Raw genomic sequence first — 18,058 nt, forward strand, 5'->3', positions numbered from 1 at the left:
GCCCGTTTTGGAGCTTTGGTATAATCCCCATGGTCCTTATGGAGTCCCCAGCATCCTCTAGGACGTTAGAGAAAATAAGATTTTAAACCTACCGGTAAATCTTTTTCTCGTAGTCCGTAGAGGATGCTGGGCGCCCGTCCCAAGTGCGGACTACTTCTGCAATACTTGTATATAGTTATTGCTTCAATAAGGGTTATGTTATAGTTGCATCGGTCCTGCACTGATGCTACAGTATGTTGTTTTTTCGTACTCATAACTGGGTAGTTTATCACAAGTTATACAGTGTGATTGGTGTGGCTGGTATGAATCTTGCCCTGGATTAACAAAATCCTTTCCTCATACTGTCAGTCTCCTCTGGGCACAGTTTCTCTAACTGTGGCATAGAGGTGCATAGAGGGAGGAGCCAGTGCACACCCAGAACTAAAGTCTTTCTTAAAGTGCCCATGTCTCCTGCGGAGCCCGTCTATCCCCATGGTCCTTACGGAGTCCCCAGCACCCTCTACGGACTACGAGAAAAAGATTTACCGGTAGGTTTAAAATCTTATTTTCTACTTTATTCTTTTCTATCCTAGTTTATTACGACCAACTCTCATCCAAGGAGTTTGATATTCTACTACCTGCATGCAATTTAAATTGCTTAAATTGTTTATATGGTTGATTTGTCCTTCACAACCCATAATCTGCAACTTGGATGTACTTGTGTCATTGAAAATCTTATAATAAAAATGTTTATATATTGAAAAAAAAAGTTATAAGACATATGCATTCAATATTTGAAGAAACAAAATAAAATAAAGCTATGTATTGGGTTTCACTAACAAGCACATTGGAAGACTTGACTACTGTTAAAAGACATGCATTACATGGTATAGAGCCACAAACCACAATGTAGTAAAATAAAAACAAACTTACATGTGCTAGAGCTGGGGAGGGTCGCTGCTCGGGCAGCCCCCTGTCAAGTGAAGGAGATCCAACTGAGGCAGCACAAGGGAACTCTCGAAAGAAGAACAAGGCTAGAGGAAAATCTGAGACAAAGAAATCTGACTTTTACCAGAGCTGACCAGAGGAAAGCACAAACACTATCCCCCACTACCACAAATAATGCAGTCGAGTTTCCCACATTTGTGGAAATCACAGGGGTCAGCATACCCAGAATGCAATGAATGAACCTCACCCTGGGAGAACAATCTTCATGACCATGGTATCTCCTATGCAAAATAAGTATGATTTGGGATAGGGCTGGGGAGGGCCGCTGCTCAGGCACATCTCTGTCAAGTAAAGGAGATTCAACTGAGGCAGCACAAGGGAACTCTCATCTGGGGACAACAACTGCAGGGAGAACACATATTTTCAGATGAACATGGGAGGGCAGAAGGCTACCTAATACTGAAGCACCCCCAAACAACAAACAAAATGCAACAACTAGTGCAAGCATTCCTGGGGGAAGGCCTGCAGCAGATGGATTTGCATATGGTGATGTCATCCAAGCAGTGGGTCAAAGTTGGCTTCAACCCTCGTCTGCATATGAAAAGAGAAAAGGGGCGTGCAGGGCATGGCAGCCTTTTGCGGCGCTTGGATGACCCCTAGCTCGCATTAAACACCTCCACCCTCCTTCGGTGTGGGGCTCATGTTGGCTATGCCCCAGCCCCTGAAGCATTCAAGCTGATTTCTTGCAGCAGTTGGCACTGTAACAGCTCCAGAGCTGCTCTGTAAGGCAAATAAAAGGGTGTGGGACCTGCAGCACTACCTGTAGTTCGCATTGTGCGTTGGAAGGCAAAAAGTAAGCAGACGGGAGAAGACAGGATAGTGCGCAAGGGCATAGAAGGGAGCGGCTCAAGAAAAGAGAAGTGGAAACAGACAGCAAACTAGGCTGGAGAGAGACCTGAGACAAAGAGATCTGAATTATACGAGAGCCGACCAGGGGAAACACAAATTATGCAGTCAAGTTTCCCACATTTGGGGAAATCGCAGGAGCAGCACACCCAGAGTGCAATGGGTGAGCCTTGCCCTGGGAGAAGCACCTTCATGATCATAGTATCTCACCTGGCAGGTAAGTAGGAGTTGGGCTAGAGCTGGGGAGGGTCGCTGCTCGGGCACCCCCCTGTCAAGTGAAGGAGATCCAACTGAGGCAGCACAAGGAAACTCTCGAAAGAAGAACAAGGCTAGAGGAAGATCTGAGACAAAGAAATCTGACTTTTACCAGAGCTGACCAGAGGAAAGCACAAACACAGTCACTCACTACCACAAATAATGCAGTCAAGTTTCCCACATTTGGGGAAATCACAGGGGTCAGCATACCCAGAATGCAATGAATGAACCTCACCCTGGGAGAACAATCTTCATGACCATGGTATCTCCTATGCAAAATAAGTATGATTTGGGATAGGGATGGGGAGGGCCGCTGCTCAGGCACATCTCTGTCAAGTAAAGGAGATTCAACTGAGGCAGCACAAGGGAACTCTCATCTGGGGACAACAACTGCAGGGAGAACACATATTTTCAGATGAACATGGGAGGGCAGAAGGCTGCCTAATACTGAAGCACCCCCAAACAACAAACCAAATGCAACAACTAGTACAAGCATTCCTGGGGGAAGGTCTGCAGAAGACGGATTTGCATACGGTGATGTCATCCAAGCAGTGGGCCAAAGTTGGCTGGAACCCTCATCTGCATATGAAAAGAGAAAAGGGGTATGCAGGGCATGGCGGCCTTTTGCGGCGCTTGGATGACCCCTAGTTCGCATTAAATACCCCCACCCTCCTTCTCTGTGGGGCTCATGTTGGCCATGCCCCAGCCCCTGAAGCATTCAAGCTGATTTCTTGCAGCAGCTGGGCACTGTAAGAACTCCAGAGCTGCTCTGTAAGGAAAGTAAAAGGGTGTGGGCCCTGCAGCACTACCTGTAGTTTGCATTGTGCGTTGGAAGGCACAAAGTAAGCAGACGGGAGAAGTCAGGATAGTGAGCAAGGGCATAGAAGGGAGCAACTCAAGAAAAGAGAAGTGGAAACAGACAGCAAACTAGGCTGGAGAGAGACCTGAGACAAAGAGATCTGAATTATACGAGAGCCGACCAGGGGAAACACAAATTATGCAGTCAAGTGTCCAACATTTGGGGAAACCGCAGGAGCAGCACACCCAGAGTGCAATGGGTGAGCCTTGCCCTGGGAGAAGCACCTTCATGATCATAGTATCTCACCTGGCAGGTAAGTAGGAGTTGGGCTAGAGCTGGGGAGGGTCGCTGCTCGGGCACCCCCCTGTCAAGTGAAGGAGATCCAACTGAGGCAGCACATGGAAACTCTCGAAAGAAGAACAAGGCTAGAGGAAGATCTGAGACAAATAAATCTGACTTTTACCAGAGCTGACCAGAGGAAAGCACAAACACAGTCCCCCACTACCACAAATAATGCAGTTGAGTTTCCCACATTTGGGGAAATCACAGGGGTCAGCATACCCAGAATGCAATGAATGAACCTCACCCTGGGAGAACAATCTTCATGACCATGGTATCTCCTATGCAAAATAAGTATGATTTGGGATAGGGCTGGGGAGGGCTCAGGCACATCTCTGTCAAGAATTTATAAAGTCTATACATATATATAACCAAATGTCAATAAATATATATAGAACCCAGTGCTCCTATCAAAACTTATCTATTTCACCAATTTGTTGCTTATTTAATCTTTATACATCTATTAATTTTCACCATATATTATAAAATGGTGCTCCCATAGGTAGTACTGTTCTACCAATAATAAACCAAATTTTAAAGATAATCACACTTGTTATCAAGGGAGCGCAAAAAATAAAATATACAAGCTCTTTATTTTAAAAAAAATATATATAGACAGAAGAAACCCACATTCAATAAAATACAATGGAGTCAACATATATAGGCACCACTATCCATATCTAAATGTAATCAGGATCTATTTCATATTGCCCTTGATGACAACGGAATGTTTATTAAAGTGTCCAAAAAATCCTCCTGGATACAGCTGTTGTAATTTAATCGTTACTTTCCAATTGTAATTGATACATTAAATTCCTTCTTGTGGATGAACAGCAACAGTTGTAACCAACGCCTCTTATTTACTGCAGTTAAAGTTCATATGTAACTCACGTGAGTAATGAAAGAAAACAGGGGGAGAGCGCTGTGATGGTTGGTGAAACACAGCGGTATGCTACGACCCCCGTTAACCGTGGCTGGATCTTATTGGCACTCGCGGTCGGGATATTTCTCCCTGCCGTGGGGTAGAGACCTCCTTTTGCTCGGTCTCAAATTGCTTTTTCCCCTTCACCGCTGTCTTTACATCAGACGTCCGCCGTGATGTAGCTCGTTCATGAACGGGCTTATATCTCAGCAATCAGAGTGTCCGGTAATCACCTTCCTTACGTGTTTCTCCGCTGTTATCCAAGAGCGGTTTCGTCAGAGGATACATCAGCAGCCTAGCAGGCTCTTTTTAAAATGCACCGGACCAATAGTATTACTAATTAGTTGATTGGATACATACATGTACTAATTGGATGCATACATGTAATGACTCACATATGGAACAACTTTCTAATTGCAATTGCACATATAAAGGCATTTCATAATATAAAAATAAGCAACATGGTGATTAAAAATAATAATAAAATAAGCAACAAGGTGGTTTAAAAAATAACAGAAAATATATAATCTATATACAGATTAACCTATAATCTTTCAATCAATACCTCATATCTATAATCACATATACATAATTCAGAGACTCAGCACTAAGGATCCCCATTTACTTATATAAAACCTTTTAGGGTAACATAAATCCATGCCACTACTAAAGCAGTTCTTGTGGCGCAGGGGAAACATCAAATGCACTCTATGCAGCTAGTCCCATGTTCGAATCCAACCTGCTCAGCTTAACATCCATATTATTTATTTACTTTTAATGGGATCATTCTATCAATTCATTTTTACCTTTAATTTTTGTTAATATTATTTCTATATTTCATTATTTTAACCCCTGGAATAATTACATTGCTGTTTAAACAACAAAAAGAATTGAAGAAAAAATAAATATTAAACAGACAATTTAAGGATTCGAAGATTTAAATATTTAAAGATTTTAAAATTTAAAACAGGGAGGGGGGGAGAGGGAGGGGGGCCTTTTGGGAGAAGGAGGGGAAAAAAATAAAAATAGAAAAAATATATATATATATAGAACCAAGAGAAAGTGTAAAAAGAGGATGGAGGAAGAAATCTGATGTTCATCATTACTAGTGGATTTTACTAAGGAACATTAAAGGAATACACACAACAGGATTATACAGTTTCATCCTAAGAGGAAAGCTGTTTCCAAAATAGCTACTTCTAATAATTTTGTTTATTTATTAAACATACAATAAATGGATATTCAATAAATAATATATTAGGTAAATCAATAGATAAAATCTTCAGAGACTGCCAATGTTGTTCAGTTCGATGCTCTCATTCAGACCATCAGGTGTAAGGGTACCCAAAGAAAAAATCCAAAATGCCTCCCTTGTCAAGTAAAGGAGATTCAACTGAGGCAGCACAAGGGAACTCTCATCTGGGGACAACAACTGCAGGGAGAACACATATTTTCAGATGAACATGGGAGGGCAGAAGGCTGCCTAATACTGAAGCACCCCCAAACAACAAACCAAATGCAACAACTAGTACAAGCATTCCTGGGGGAAGGCCTGCAGCAGATGGATTTGCATATGGTGATGTCATCCAAGCAGTGGGTCAAAGTTGGCTTCAACCCTCGTCTGCATATGAAAAGAGAAAAGGGGCGTGCAGGGCATGGCGGCCTTTTGCGGCGCTTGGATGACCCCTAGTTCGCATTAAACATCTCCACCCTACTTCGGTGTGGGGCTCATGTTGGCTATGCCCCAGCCCCTGAAGCAATCAAGCTGATTACTTGCAGCAGCTGGGCACTGTAATAGCTCCAGAGCTGCTCTGTAAGGCAACTAAAAGGGTGTGGGCCCTGCAGCACTACCTGTAGTTCGCATTGTGCGTTGGAAGGCACAAAGTAAGCAGACGGGAGAAGTCAAGATAGTGCGCAAGGCATAGAAGGGAGTGGCTCAAGAAAAGAGAAGTGTAAACAGACAGCAAACTAGGCTGGAGAGAGACATGAGACAAAGAGATCTGAATTATACGAGAGCCGACCAGGGGAAACACAAATTATGCAGTCAAGTTTCCCACATTTGGGGAAATCGCAGGAGCAGCACACCCAGAGTGCAATTGGTGAGCCTTGCCCTGGGAGAAGCACCTTCATGATCATAGTATCTTACCTAGCAGGTAAGAAGGAGTTGGGCTAGAGCTGGGGAGGGTCGCTGCTCGGGCACCCCCCTGTCAAGTGAAGGAGATCCAACTGAGGCAGCACAAGGGAACTCTCGAAAGAAGAACAAGGCTAGAGGAAGATCTGAGACAAAGAAATCTGACTTTTACCAGAGCTGACCAGAGGAAAGCACAAACACAGTCCCCCACTACCACAAATAATGCTGTCAAGTTTACCACATTTGGGGAAATAACAGGGGTCAGCATACCCAGAATGCAATGAATGAACCTCACCCTGGGAGAACAATCTTCATGACCATGGTATCTCCTATGCAAAATAAGTATGATTTGGGATAGGGCTGGGGAGGGCCGCTGCTCAGGCACATCTCTGTCAAGTAAAGGAGATTCAACTGAGGCAGCACAAGGGAACTCTCATCTGGGGACAACAACTGCAGGAGGTACACATATTTTCAGATGAACATGGGAGGGCAGACGGCTGCCTAATACTGAAGCACCCCCAAACAACAAACCAAATGCAACAACTAGTGCAAGCATTCCTGGGGGAAGGCCTGCAGCAGATGGATTTGCATATGGTGATGTCATCCAAGCAGTGGGTCAAAGTTGGCTTCAACCCTCGTCTGCATATGAAAAGAGAATATTGGCATGCAGGGCATGGCGGCCTTTTGCGGTGCTTGGATGACCCCTAGTTCGCATTAAACACCTCCACCCTCCTTCGGTGTGGGGCTCATGATGGCTATGCCCCAGCCCCTGAAGCATTCAAGCTGATTTCTTGCAGCAGCTGGGCACTGTAACAGCTCCAGAGCTGCTCTGTAAGGCAAGTAAAAGGGTGTGGGCCCTGCAGCACTACCTGTAGTTTGCATTGTGCGTTGGAAGGCACAAAGTAAGCAGACGGGAGAAGTCAGGATAGTGCGCAAGGGCATAGAAGGGAGCAACTCAAGAAAAGAGAAGTGGAAACAGACTGCAAATTAGGCTGGAGAGAGACCTGAGACAAAGAGATCTGAATTATACGAGAGCCGACCAGGTGAAACACAAATTATGCAGTCAAGTGTCCAACATTTGGGGAAACCGCAGGAGTTGCACACCCAGAGTGCAATGGGTGAGCCTTGCCCTGGGAGAAGCACCTTCATGATCATAGTATCTCACCTGGCAGGTAAGTAGGAGCTGGGCTAGAGCTGGGGAGGGTCGCTGCTCGGGCACCCCCCTGTCAAGTGAAGGAGATCCAACTGAGGCAGCACAAGGGAACTCTCGAAAGAAGAACAAGGCTAGAGGAAGATCTGAGACAAAGAAATCTGACTTTTACCAGAGCTGACCAGAGGAAAGCACAAACACAGTCCCTCACTACCACAAATAATGCAGTCCAGTTTCCCACATTTGGGGAAATCACAGGGGTCAGCATACCCAGAATGCAATGAATGAACCTCACCCTGGGAAAACAATCTTCATGACCATGGTATCTCCTATGCAAAATAAGTATGATTTGGGATAGAGCTGGGGAGGGCCGCTGCTCAGGCACATCTCTGTCAAGTAAAGGAGATTCAACTGAGGCAGCACAAGCGAACTCTCATCTGGGGACAACAACTGCAGGGAGAACACATTTTCAGATGAACATGGGAGGGCAGAAGGCTGCCTAATACTGAAGCACCCCCAAACAACAAACCAAATGCAACAACTAGTGCAAGCATTCCTGGGGAAGGCCTGCAGCAGATGGATTTGCATATGGTGATCTCATCCAAGCAGTGGGTCAAAGTTGGCTTCAACCCTCGTCTGCATATGAAAAGAAAAAAGGGATGTGCAGGGCATGGCGGCCTTTTGCGGCGCTTGGATGACCCCTAATTCGCATTAAACATCTCCACCCTCCTTCGGTGTGGGGCTCATGTTGGCTATGCCCCAGCCCCTGAAGCATTCAAGCTGATTTCTTGCAGCAGCTGGGCACTGTAACAGCTCCAGAGCTGCTCTGTAAAGCATGTAAAAGGGTGTGGGCCCTGCAGCACTACCTGTAGTTTGCATTGTGCGTTGGAAGGCACAAAGTAAGCAGACAGGAGAGGTCAGAATAGTGCGCAAGGGCATAGAAGGGAGCGGCTCAAGAAAAGAGAAGTGGAAACAGACAGCAAACTAGGCTGGAGAGAGACCTGAGACAAAGAGATCTGAATTATACGAGAGCCGACCAGGGGAAACACAAATTATGCAGTCAAGTTTCCCACATTTGGGGAAATCACAGGGGCAGCACACCCAGAGTGCAATGGGTGAGCCTTGCCCTGGGAGAAGCACCTACATGATCATAGTATCTCACCTGGCAGGTAAGTAGGAGTTGGGCTAGAGCTGGGGAGGGTCGCTGCTCGGGCACCCCCCTGTCAAGTGAAGGAGATCCAACTGAGGCAGCACAAGGGAACTCTCGAAAGAAGAACAAGGCTAGAGGAAGATCTGAGACAAAGAAATCTGACTTTTACCAGAGCTGACCAGAGGAAAGCACAAACACAGTCCCCCACTACCACAAATAATGCAGTCAAGTTTCCCACATTTGGGGAAATCACAGGGGTCAGCATACCCAGAATGCAATGAATGAACCTCACCCTGGGAGAACAATCTTCATGACCATGGTATCTCCTATGCAAAATAAGTATGATTTGGGATAGGGCTGGGGAGGGCCGCTGCTCAGGCACATCTCTGTCAAGTAAAGGCGATTCAACTGAGGCAGCACAAGGGAACTCTCATCTGGGGACAACAACTGCAGGGAGAACACATATTTTCAGATGAACATGGGAGGGCAGAAGGCTGCCTAATACTGAAGCACCCCCAAACAACAAACCAAATGCAACAACTAGTGCAAGCATTCCTGGGGAAGGCCTGCAGCAGATGGATTTGCATATGGTGATGTCATCCAAGCAGTGGGTCAAAGTTGGCTTCAACCCTCGTCTGCATATGAAAAGAAAAAAGGGATGTGCAGGGCATGGCGGCCTTTTGCGGCGCTTGGATGACCCCTAATTCGCATTAAACATCTCCACCCTCCTTCGGTGTGGGGCTCATGTTGGCTATGCCCCAGCCCCTGAAGCATTCAAGCTGATTTCTTGCAGCAGCTGGGCACTGTAACAGCTCCAGAGCTGCTCTGTAAGGCAAGTAAAAGGGTGTGGGCCCTGCAGCACTACCTGTAGTTTGCATTGTGCGTTGGAAGGCACAAAGTAAGCAGACAGGAGAGGTCAGAATAGTGCGCAAGGGCATAGAAGGGAGCGGCTCAAGAAAAGAGAAGTGGAAACAGACAGCAAACTAGGCTGGAGAGAGACCTGAGACAAAGAGATCTGAATTATACGAGAGCCGACCAGGGGAAACACAAATTATGCAGTCAAGTGTCCCACATTTGGGGAAATCGCAGGAGCAGCACACCCAGAGTGCAATGGGTGAGCCTTGCCCTGGGAGAAGCACCTACATGATCATAGTATCTCACCTGGCAGGTAAGTAGGAGTTGGGCTAGAGCTGGGGAGGGTCGCTGCTCGGGCACCCCCCTGTCAAGTGAAGGAGATCCAACTGAGGCAGCACAAGGGAACTCTCGAAAGAAGAACAAGGCTAGAGGAAGAAATGAGACAAAGAAATCTGACTTTTACCAGAGCTGACCAGAGGAAAGCACAAACACAGTCCCCCACTACTACAAATAATGCAGTCAAGTTTCCCACATTTGGGGAAATCACAGGGGTCAGCATACCCAGAATGCAATGAATGAACCTCACCCTGGGAAAACAATCTTCATGACCATGGTATCTCCTATGCAAGATAAGTATGATTTGGGATAGGGCTGGAGAGGGCCGCTGCTCAGGCACATCTCTGTCAAGTAAAGGAGATTCAACTGAGGCAGCACAAGGGAACTCTCATCTGGGGACAACAACTGCAGGGAGAACACATATTTTCAGATGAACATTGGAGGGCAGAAGGCTGCCTAATACTGAAGCACCCCCAAACAACAAACCAAATGCAACAACTAGTGCAAGCATTCCTGGGGGAAGGCCTGCAGCAGATTGATTTGCATATGGTAATGCCATCCAAGCAGTGGGTCAAAGTTGGCTTTAACCCTCGTCTGCATATGAAAAGAGAAAAGGGGCGTGCAGGGCATGGCGGCCTTTTGCGGCGCTTGGATGACCTCTAGTTCGCATTAAACACCTCCACCCTCCTTCGGTGTGGGGCTCATGTTGGCTATGCCCCAGCCCCTGAAGCATTCAAGCTGATTTCTTGCAGCAGCTGGGCACTGTAACAGCTCCAGAGCTGCTCTGTAAGGCAAGTAAAAGGGTGTGGGCCCTGCAGCACTACCTGTAGTTTGCATTGTGCATTGGAAGGCACAAAGTAAGCAGACGGGAGAAGTCAGGATAGTGCGCAAGGGCATAGAAGGGAGCGGCTCAAGAAAAGAAAAGTGGAAACAGACAGCAAACTAGGCTGGAGAGCTCTTCTGTCTATATTTTGCAAACCTGCTCTTGTCCTCTCCAGCTGCTCCATGTAGATTTGACGTCTGGAAAGGTGCATAACCCACTGACAAGCAGGCACACTCCTGCATGAGTTTTCTCTCTCACTAGCTGGATGATACACAATCATTTGCATGTGCTCCACCTCCGACACACCACCCACCCAACCACAAAGTGACCAGAGCCACCCACAAGCCAACTGGCTCCGTGATTTAATTTGCACAGTGTAGTCATCCAGGCAGCATGTCCTTCTCAATGGAAGGATCTCTGGTTCCATGGAATCTTCCACATTGGAATGCTGCGGAACAAAAATGATTTAAATATTCAGCTTGCTAGCATTCAATGTACCTGCGGCTTGGCTCTAGCACATGGGTCTTCATCCTGTGGCCCTCCAGCTGCTGTGAAACTACACATCCCAGCATGCCCTGCCACAGTTTTGCTATTAAGGTATGCTAAAACTGAGGCAGGGCATGCTGGGATGTGTAGTTCCACAGCAGCTGGAGGGTCGCAGGTTGAAGACCCATGTTCTAGCATGCCTGTTCTATGATGCATGTACCGTGATGTCACAATCAGCTTGGAATGGGGTGTCTAGCAGGCATTTGCTGACAGCCACTTGAGGGAGACACACATCAGGAGATGCAGCATATCGGAGGTCTTCGATGCCTTTCCAGCAAATGCACACCACCTGCTGCTGGTCTGGACACAAAACAATGCCCACAATCGAAGTCCCAAAATGCCCAACTACAGGATTCATGTAAGTAGTGAATTTAGGAATGAATTTAGAAGTAGGAAATTAAGTTAGTTCACAAGTACATTCAAATTCAGATCTAAAGTCTAGGTAGGCCTCACGTCCTGGCAGCCCCCAGCACTTAAAAATGCCTTGATTAGAGGTAGGGAATTAAATGGAGATAAGAAGTAGACGCAAAATAAGACTCCACAGAGCAGTTATCAGGTGTCTTTATCAATTGTTGCATTTAAAAAATCAAGCAATTAGGGAACACAATGTTGCAACAATGTAACCCTATTTGCAAAATAGTACTAAATAAGTTTGTCGATGTAAGACATTTGCAAAGGCGCATTTAAAACACGCTGGAAAATGCAACTGAATCTGTTTTTGGAGGCTAGAATAGGAAATGTGCATCGGTCCAACAAGAACTGAAAGCTCTTCTACCATCTTCCTTTTCTGAAAAGCCATTTAATATATGGTTCCCAGATAGGGGACATATCAGATATTGCCTTTCAAAAGCAGCAAATATCATACCACTTCTATTGCCATCAAAGATAAACATTGATTGTTTTCAGATATTGGATTGAAAAAGCAGTCTTTATTGACATAAAGAAGCAAAAAAACATACATAAACATTACACACATAAGTACTGTGTTGCAGCACAGATAAAACACAATACAAATGCTGTCGGTATAGTACAGTTCAAGAACTACAGCACAGGCCAGCCTACACTATAAATCATGAACTGCACTATACATTTAAACTATACAATAATACAACAGTTAATAAGGCTATGTGTGTGGAGTGTAAGAGGGTGAGGGAATCACAAGCCCGAAGCTTTATTGAAAGACAGACACATATAAATGGAGGATTAATAAATACAAAGATATCCTTTACTATAGAATGTAGTCCAATCCGGTCTTTCAACTCTTCCACAACTGAAAAACGGATAGTGTTTCCAAGCCTTCCATCCTGGAATATCTTCAGTCTCTCGCCAATGAAGAAAACAATCCCTCCAGCAGACTCTTCAACCACGATACAAGATCACAGCCAAAAGTGCGAGAAGCAACTACACTTGCGTTTAACCAAAATGGCTAAAACTTAGTGAAGGAAAGTGCAGTGCACCAAAACATAAGCTGACACAATCATGGAGAATGCGCCAGCATATATGCTCTTCTATCTATATTTTGCAAACCTGCTCTTGTCCCCTCCAGCTGCTCCATGTAGATTTGACGCCTCTCAAGGTGCATAACCCACTGACAAGCAGGCACACTCCTGCATGAGTTTTCACTCTCACTAGCTGGATGATACACATTCATTTGCATGTGCTCCACCTCCGACACACCGCCCACCCAACCACCCAGTCACCAGAGCCACCCACAAGCCAACTGGCTCCGTGATTTAATTTGCACAGTGCAGTCATCCAGGCAGCATGTCCTTCTCAATGGAATAATCTCTGGTTCCATGGAATCTTCCGCATTGGAATGCTGCGGAACAAAAAGGATTTAAACATTCAGCTTGCTAGCATTCAATGTACCTGCGGCTTGGCTCTAGCACATGGGTCTTCATCCTGTGGCCCTCCAGCTGCTGTGAAACTACACATCCCAGCATGCCCTGCCACAGTTTTGCTATTAAGGTATGCTAAAACTGAGGCAGGGCATGCTGGTATATGTAGTTCCACAGCAGCTGGAGGGTCGCAGGTTGAAGACCCATATTCTAGCATGCCTGTTCTATGATGCATGTTCCGTGATGTCACAATCAGCTTGGAATGGGGTGTCTAGCATGCATTTGCTGACAGCCACTTGAGGGAGACACACATCAGGAGATGCAGCATATCGGAGGTCTTCGATGCCTTTCCAGCAAATGCACACCACCAGCTGCTGGTCTGGACACAAAACAATGCCCACAATTGAAGGCTCAAAATGCCCAACTACAGGATTCATGTAAGTAGTGAATTTAGGAATGAATTTAGAAGTAGGAAATTAAGTTAGTTCACAAGTACTTTCAAATTCAGATCTAAAGTCTAGGTAGGCCTCACGTCCTGGCAGCCCCCAGCATTTAAAAATGCTTTGATTAGAGGTAGGGAATTAAATGTAGATAAGAAGTAGACACAAAATAAGACTCCACAGAGCAATTATCAGGTGTCTTTATCAATTGTTGCATTTAAAAAATCAAGCAATTAGGGAACACAATGTTGCGACAATGTAACCCTATTTGCAAAATAGTACTAAATAAGTTTGTCGATGTAAGACATTTGCAAAGGCGCAAACAAAACACGCTGGAAAATGCAACTGAATCTGTTTTTGGAGGTTAGAATAGATGCAGGATCAAGTAGCTCAATGGGTAGGGTATTTGATTAGAATTCAACAGGTTATAGGTTTGAATCCTGGGTATGATAGTTTGAGGTGTTATTTAATAAAGTATGTTTATATATTAGTCACACATGGCTTACTTGTACAAATGGCATGTCACCAGTTAGTGCTGACTGCTGATATGCCATTTGCACAAACACGCCATGTGTGACTGTATATGCATTTAAGGAGGGCACCCCGGCAATACCACAAACCATTGAGTGTCAAGTATACTAGATATATCTTCATATCTCATGTGCTTTCTCTGAGACCAATCTTGTTATGCCCCTTCCCCACAAGGCATGCGCCTTTTGTCCATATTGCAAAAATAGTGGAGGGGGGGGGCGCATATAATTATCTGTCACAGGGCACCAAAAAGTCTAGTTATGGCTCTGGTATGCATTATGTAATCTGGCAGACCATATCTCCAACACTGGCTGGTTGGAATAGAAATCCGGTTATCTATGTGAGCAAATGACCATCAACGATTTACTCTCAAACACTAGAAAATGGACAAAAATGGTCCCCTAAACAAATTGGTTAAATTTTGGGTTTAACCAATTTGTGTAATGACTATTTTTGACCACTTTTCTAGTGTTTGGGAGCAAATGGTTAATTGACATTTGCTCCTATACATTACCAGATTTTCATTCCATCCATCCAGACTGGATAGATAGCCTGACAGATAATTGTGTAGTGTACGCCCAGGATAACTGTCAGTTGTGCTTTCTTTTATGACGGCACATAAATGGGTGGGCAGATCCAGAGCAAGCACTGCCCACTCATGCATAGTTGTCAACTGATGTGAAGTTCCAGGGGGCAATCTCAGTTATAAAGAAAAGTATCTGGAAATTGTCCCTAGTTTAAAAAAAAAATAAAAAAAATTGATCAACTCCATTTATTTAGTATGATATCCCAGGTGATAGGATGCCGGCAGTCAGAACAACTATACCATACCCAGGATTCAAACCTATAACTACCATACCCAGGATTCAAACCTATAACCTGTTGAATTCTAATCAAACACCCTACCTATTGAGCTATTTGATCCTGCATAAAAATTGTGAACATTATATGAAGCTATTGGTACTTTGAAAAAAAAAGTATCAGCATTACAACGCAGCAGATCCATGCAGTTTGCAGCCACACACTACATGTATCTGCTCAGCCACAATGCTGATTATTTCTTCACAAAGTACAAGGTGAGCTCCAAACAGAATTCTCTAGCTTAGAATTATGCCAAACCTAGAAGTCGGGCCCCCCACCCTGGGATCCCCCAGAGGGAGGCCTGCACCGTCATGCGGCAGGCTTGTCCGTTTTGGAAGCAGGCTGATGGGCAGCCCAGGCTTGCTTCAGTCTGGGCTTGTCAGGTCTGGAAGCATGAGCTTGCTTTGGGTATGCCTGACCTTGGGTACGCTTTACCTTGAGGATGAAAGGGCCAAGGGAAAGTACTTTTAGCCTTCTGCGTGGTAGGAGTCATACAAGGTAGGCAAGCTGTTTTAGCAGTAGCCAGATCAGCTACAATCTTATTGAGGTCTTCTCCAAAGAGAGTGTCTCCCTTGAAAGGAAGCACCTCCAGGGTTTTCTTGAAATCCATATCCACCGACCAGGATCTCAACCAGCTGTATAAAGTATTACCTTGGAACTGGCTCTCCACTCCCCATTATCTGGTTATCATGGCTTCCTCCGCCAGTGTCCAGACTCGCTTGCTGAAGCTCGGCCACTTCTTCCTAGCAGCAGGCTCCTGGATCACTGGGCAGCAGAGGTGCTTGGGAGCCGGAAGGGGGCGGAGCAATCAGGCAGGCAGTTGCAGTGCTGCCCAGCTATCTGTGGTGTGAGAAGAAGCAGGGGCACCCCACCGCTGGCAGTGCTGCAGCTAGCGGTGGTGGCAGCGGCGAGGCTGCTGGGCTGGGTCTTTAAAAAGGTGGAAAGAAGGGTGTTACGGCATGGAATGTACAAACTGCGAGACCCTGCTGGTAGCGCCTTTGTCTATTTAGTAGGAAGGGCACGTAACAGCCGGAGGGCAATGGAGGAAGCCCCTTTAGGGCTGGAGCCCGGCGGCAACTGACTCCGTTGTCTCTGGCAGTTCCGCCCCTGCACTAGAGGAATGGTCAAGAACATGGCAACATTTAATGCCAAAAAATGCAAAATCATACACGTCTCAAAAATACAAAGGCTAACTATAATATTAAGGGCATTATAATGGCAAGAGGAAAGCTATCTAAGTATTACTATTTCAGGTGAGCAATGTAACAAAGCAATAGGAAAGGCAAGTCAGATGCTTGTTTGCATAGGTAAAGAACCAGTAGCAGAAAAAAGTAATACAGGTTGAGTATCCCATATCCAAATATTCCGAAATACGGAATATTCCGAAATACGGACTTTTTTGAGTGAGACTGAGATAGTGAAACCTTTGTTTTTTGATGGCTCAGTGTACACAAACTTTGTTTAATACTCAAAGTTATTAAAAATATTGTATTAAATGAACTTCAGACTGTGTGTATAAGGTGTATATGACACATAAATGAATTCTGTGAATGTACACACACTTTGTTTAATGCACAAAGTTATAAAAAATATTGGCTAAAATGACCTTCAGGCTGTGTGTATATGGTATATATGAAACATAAATGCATTCTGTGCTTAGATTTAGGTCCCATCACCATAATATCTCGTTATGATATGCAATTATTCCAAAATACAGAAAAATCCGATATTCAAAATTCCTCTGGTCCCAAGCATTTTGGATAAGGGATACTCAACCTGTAATGCCACTGTATAGGTCCTTGGTACAGCCACATTTAGAATCCTGTGTTCAGTTCCAGAAGCCATATCTCAAGCGCCTTGAGTCCTGTTGGAGAAAGAGCACTATATAAATAAATAGTATCAAAATTTGTTTCACGGCACCCCTAGGCCAAAGTTTTCTTTATTGAGAAATTCAGAAAAAAATATAAAATTAAGTAAATTGTGTTTATAGCATGTCATCCTCAGGTTCAGTTATGTTGTGAGGGAATGGTTTTGCCAATTTAATAAAGTATAAATAATTTTAATTGGTCCTGGACCACCAAACTATGCTACCAGTGCAAGAACCCCAGTTTGGAAACTACTGCCATAAAATAAACCTTTTTTGTTTTTTTTAAACTACATGTAATACACCTTAGATCTCAGTTCCTAAAAGGTTTTAAACCCTTGCATACAGTAAACTACACATATTTAAAAATCCTACACCGGGCACAAGTGCTCACGGGCCAATTTCATGGCAGTCTCGGATAGGAGGGCATTGTGGATTCACCAAGGGAATGCTGATGCTGACTCCAAGAAGCCTCTTCAAGATCGCAGGAGCAGAGTCCTCTGCTTCTGCCAAATCCACTGCATGACGCTGGGGCTCTCTTGCAGGAGCCCACACCAGTGGGGGGCACCAGGGGCGGAACTACTGGCAGGGCAGGCAGTGCATTGCACTGGGGCCCCGCCGCACTCAAGGGCCCACAGCCGCCGGCATTACAATGAGTCACAACATTGCAACTCAGCAGATCAATGCAGTGTGCAGCCACACACTCCATATATCTGCTCAGCCACAATGCTGATTATTTCTTCACAAAGTACAAGGTGAGCTCCAAATAGAATTCTCTAGCTTAGATTATACCTTTCTATGCAAGGGTAAATAGCTCAATTGTTTGACTGCAATGCCACAGGAAATGGTTTGGATCCAAGACAGTGTGACTGAATAATAAAGAAACCTTAAGATGAGTTCATGAATGTTGTATAATTATTAGTGAGAGAAGGGGTCAGGAGCATGCTAGGCTGCAAAAAAATAAGGTAGGCTGCAAGTGAAAGTAATGATCTCCTATATATTTTCCCAGATCTGTCACTCTGTGTGGCTAACTCTGGGGGAAGTCACAGCAATGGGCGGAGACGGCATCTGCAGGACGATACACCAGTGCCAGCAGCAGACCGTAACAAAGTGACAGATTAGGGAGAATATATAGGAGGTAGGGAGGTGGCCATGGTACATGGCTGACCAAGGGACACTAGCTCATGTACCCCTTTACCACTGAGGCTAGCCACCAAGGATGGACCTGTCACCAGTGCACATGCAATAACCTCTTCTGCTGCCCTCTTTGCAACTCGGATTGCCCAGTGCTCCCCTTCGCTAACAGTCAACAAAGTTTCCCCATCTCACGATCTGCCTCCTCACCGCCACTTTCATCTCTACAGCACACGCGCATATCATACAAG

General features: G+C 45.1%; 13 non-coding genes across 13 annotated transcripts; all 13 read right to left on the reverse strand.

Moving 5' to 3' along the window:
- Nucleotides 1-1,061: 1,061 nt before the first annotated feature.
- On the reverse strand, nucleotides 1,062-1,225 carry LOC134950766 (U1 spliceosomal RNA). The gene has a single exon (XR_010183628.1). It is a non-coding gene; the product is annotated as a U1 spliceosomal RNA (small nuclear RNA).
- Nucleotides 1,226-1,895: 670 nt separating this feature from the next.
- On the reverse strand, nucleotides 1,896-2,058 carry LOC134952063 (U1 spliceosomal RNA). Its single transcript, XR_010184679.1, has one exon. It is a non-coding gene; the product is annotated as a U1 spliceosomal RNA (small nuclear RNA).
- Nucleotides 2,059-2,210: 152 nt separating this feature from the next.
- On the reverse strand, nucleotides 2,211-2,374 carry LOC134951400 (U1 spliceosomal RNA). The gene has a single exon (XR_010184147.1). It is a non-coding gene; the product is annotated as a U1 spliceosomal RNA (small nuclear RNA).
- A 671-nt stretch (nucleotides 2,375-3,045) lies between these two features.
- On the reverse strand, nucleotides 3,046-3,208 carry LOC134952915 (U1 spliceosomal RNA). Its single transcript, XR_010185290.1, has one exon. It is a non-coding gene; the product is annotated as a U1 spliceosomal RNA (small nuclear RNA).
- A 152-nt stretch (nucleotides 3,209-3,360) lies between these two features.
- LOC134950294 (U1 spliceosomal RNA) lies at nucleotides 3,361-3,524 on the reverse strand. The gene has a single exon (XR_010183237.1). It is a non-coding gene; the product is annotated as a U1 spliceosomal RNA (small nuclear RNA).
- A 2,622-nt stretch (nucleotides 3,525-6,146) lies between these two features.
- Nucleotides 6,147-6,309, reverse strand: LOC134953605 (U1 spliceosomal RNA). The gene has a single exon (XR_010185676.1). It is a non-coding gene; the product is annotated as a U1 spliceosomal RNA (small nuclear RNA).
- Nucleotides 6,310-6,461: 152 nt separating this feature from the next.
- LOC134951306 (U1 spliceosomal RNA) lies at nucleotides 6,462-6,625 on the reverse strand. The gene has a single exon (XR_010184071.1). It is a non-coding gene; the product is annotated as a U1 spliceosomal RNA (small nuclear RNA).
- Nucleotides 6,626-7,296: 671 nt separating this feature from the next.
- Nucleotides 7,297-7,459, reverse strand: LOC134953229 (U1 spliceosomal RNA). Its single transcript, XR_010185504.1, has one exon. It is a non-coding gene; the product is annotated as a U1 spliceosomal RNA (small nuclear RNA).
- Nucleotides 7,460-7,611: 152 nt separating this feature from the next.
- On the reverse strand, nucleotides 7,612-7,775 carry LOC134951500 (U1 spliceosomal RNA). Its single transcript, XR_010184228.1, has one exon. It is a non-coding gene; the product is annotated as a U1 spliceosomal RNA (small nuclear RNA).
- Nucleotides 7,776-8,443: 668 nt separating this feature from the next.
- Nucleotides 8,444-8,606, reverse strand: LOC134952559 (U1 spliceosomal RNA). The gene has a single exon (XR_010185057.1). It is a non-coding gene; the product is annotated as a U1 spliceosomal RNA (small nuclear RNA).
- Nucleotides 8,607-8,758: 152 nt separating this feature from the next.
- Nucleotides 8,759-8,922, reverse strand: LOC134950559 (U1 spliceosomal RNA). The gene has a single exon (XR_010183458.1). It is a non-coding gene; the product is annotated as a U1 spliceosomal RNA (small nuclear RNA).
- Nucleotides 8,923-9,592: 670 nt separating this feature from the next.
- On the reverse strand, nucleotides 9,593-9,755 carry LOC134952601 (U1 spliceosomal RNA). The gene has a single exon (XR_010185091.1). It is a non-coding gene; the product is annotated as a U1 spliceosomal RNA (small nuclear RNA).
- Nucleotides 9,756-9,907: 152 nt separating this feature from the next.
- On the reverse strand, nucleotides 9,908-10,071 carry LOC134950781 (U1 spliceosomal RNA). The gene has a single exon (XR_010183640.1). It is a non-coding gene; the product is annotated as a U1 spliceosomal RNA (small nuclear RNA).
- Between the last annotated feature and the right edge of the window lie 7,987 nt (nucleotides 10,072-18,058).

This window comes from Pseudophryne corroboree, chromosome 8 (genome assembly GCF_028390025.1).
Source record: "Pseudophryne corroboree isolate aPseCor3 chromosome 8, aPseCor3.hap2, whole genome shotgun sequence".
Lineage (NCBI taxonomy): Eukaryota > Metazoa > Chordata > Amphibia > Anura > Myobatrachidae > Pseudophryne > Pseudophryne corroboree.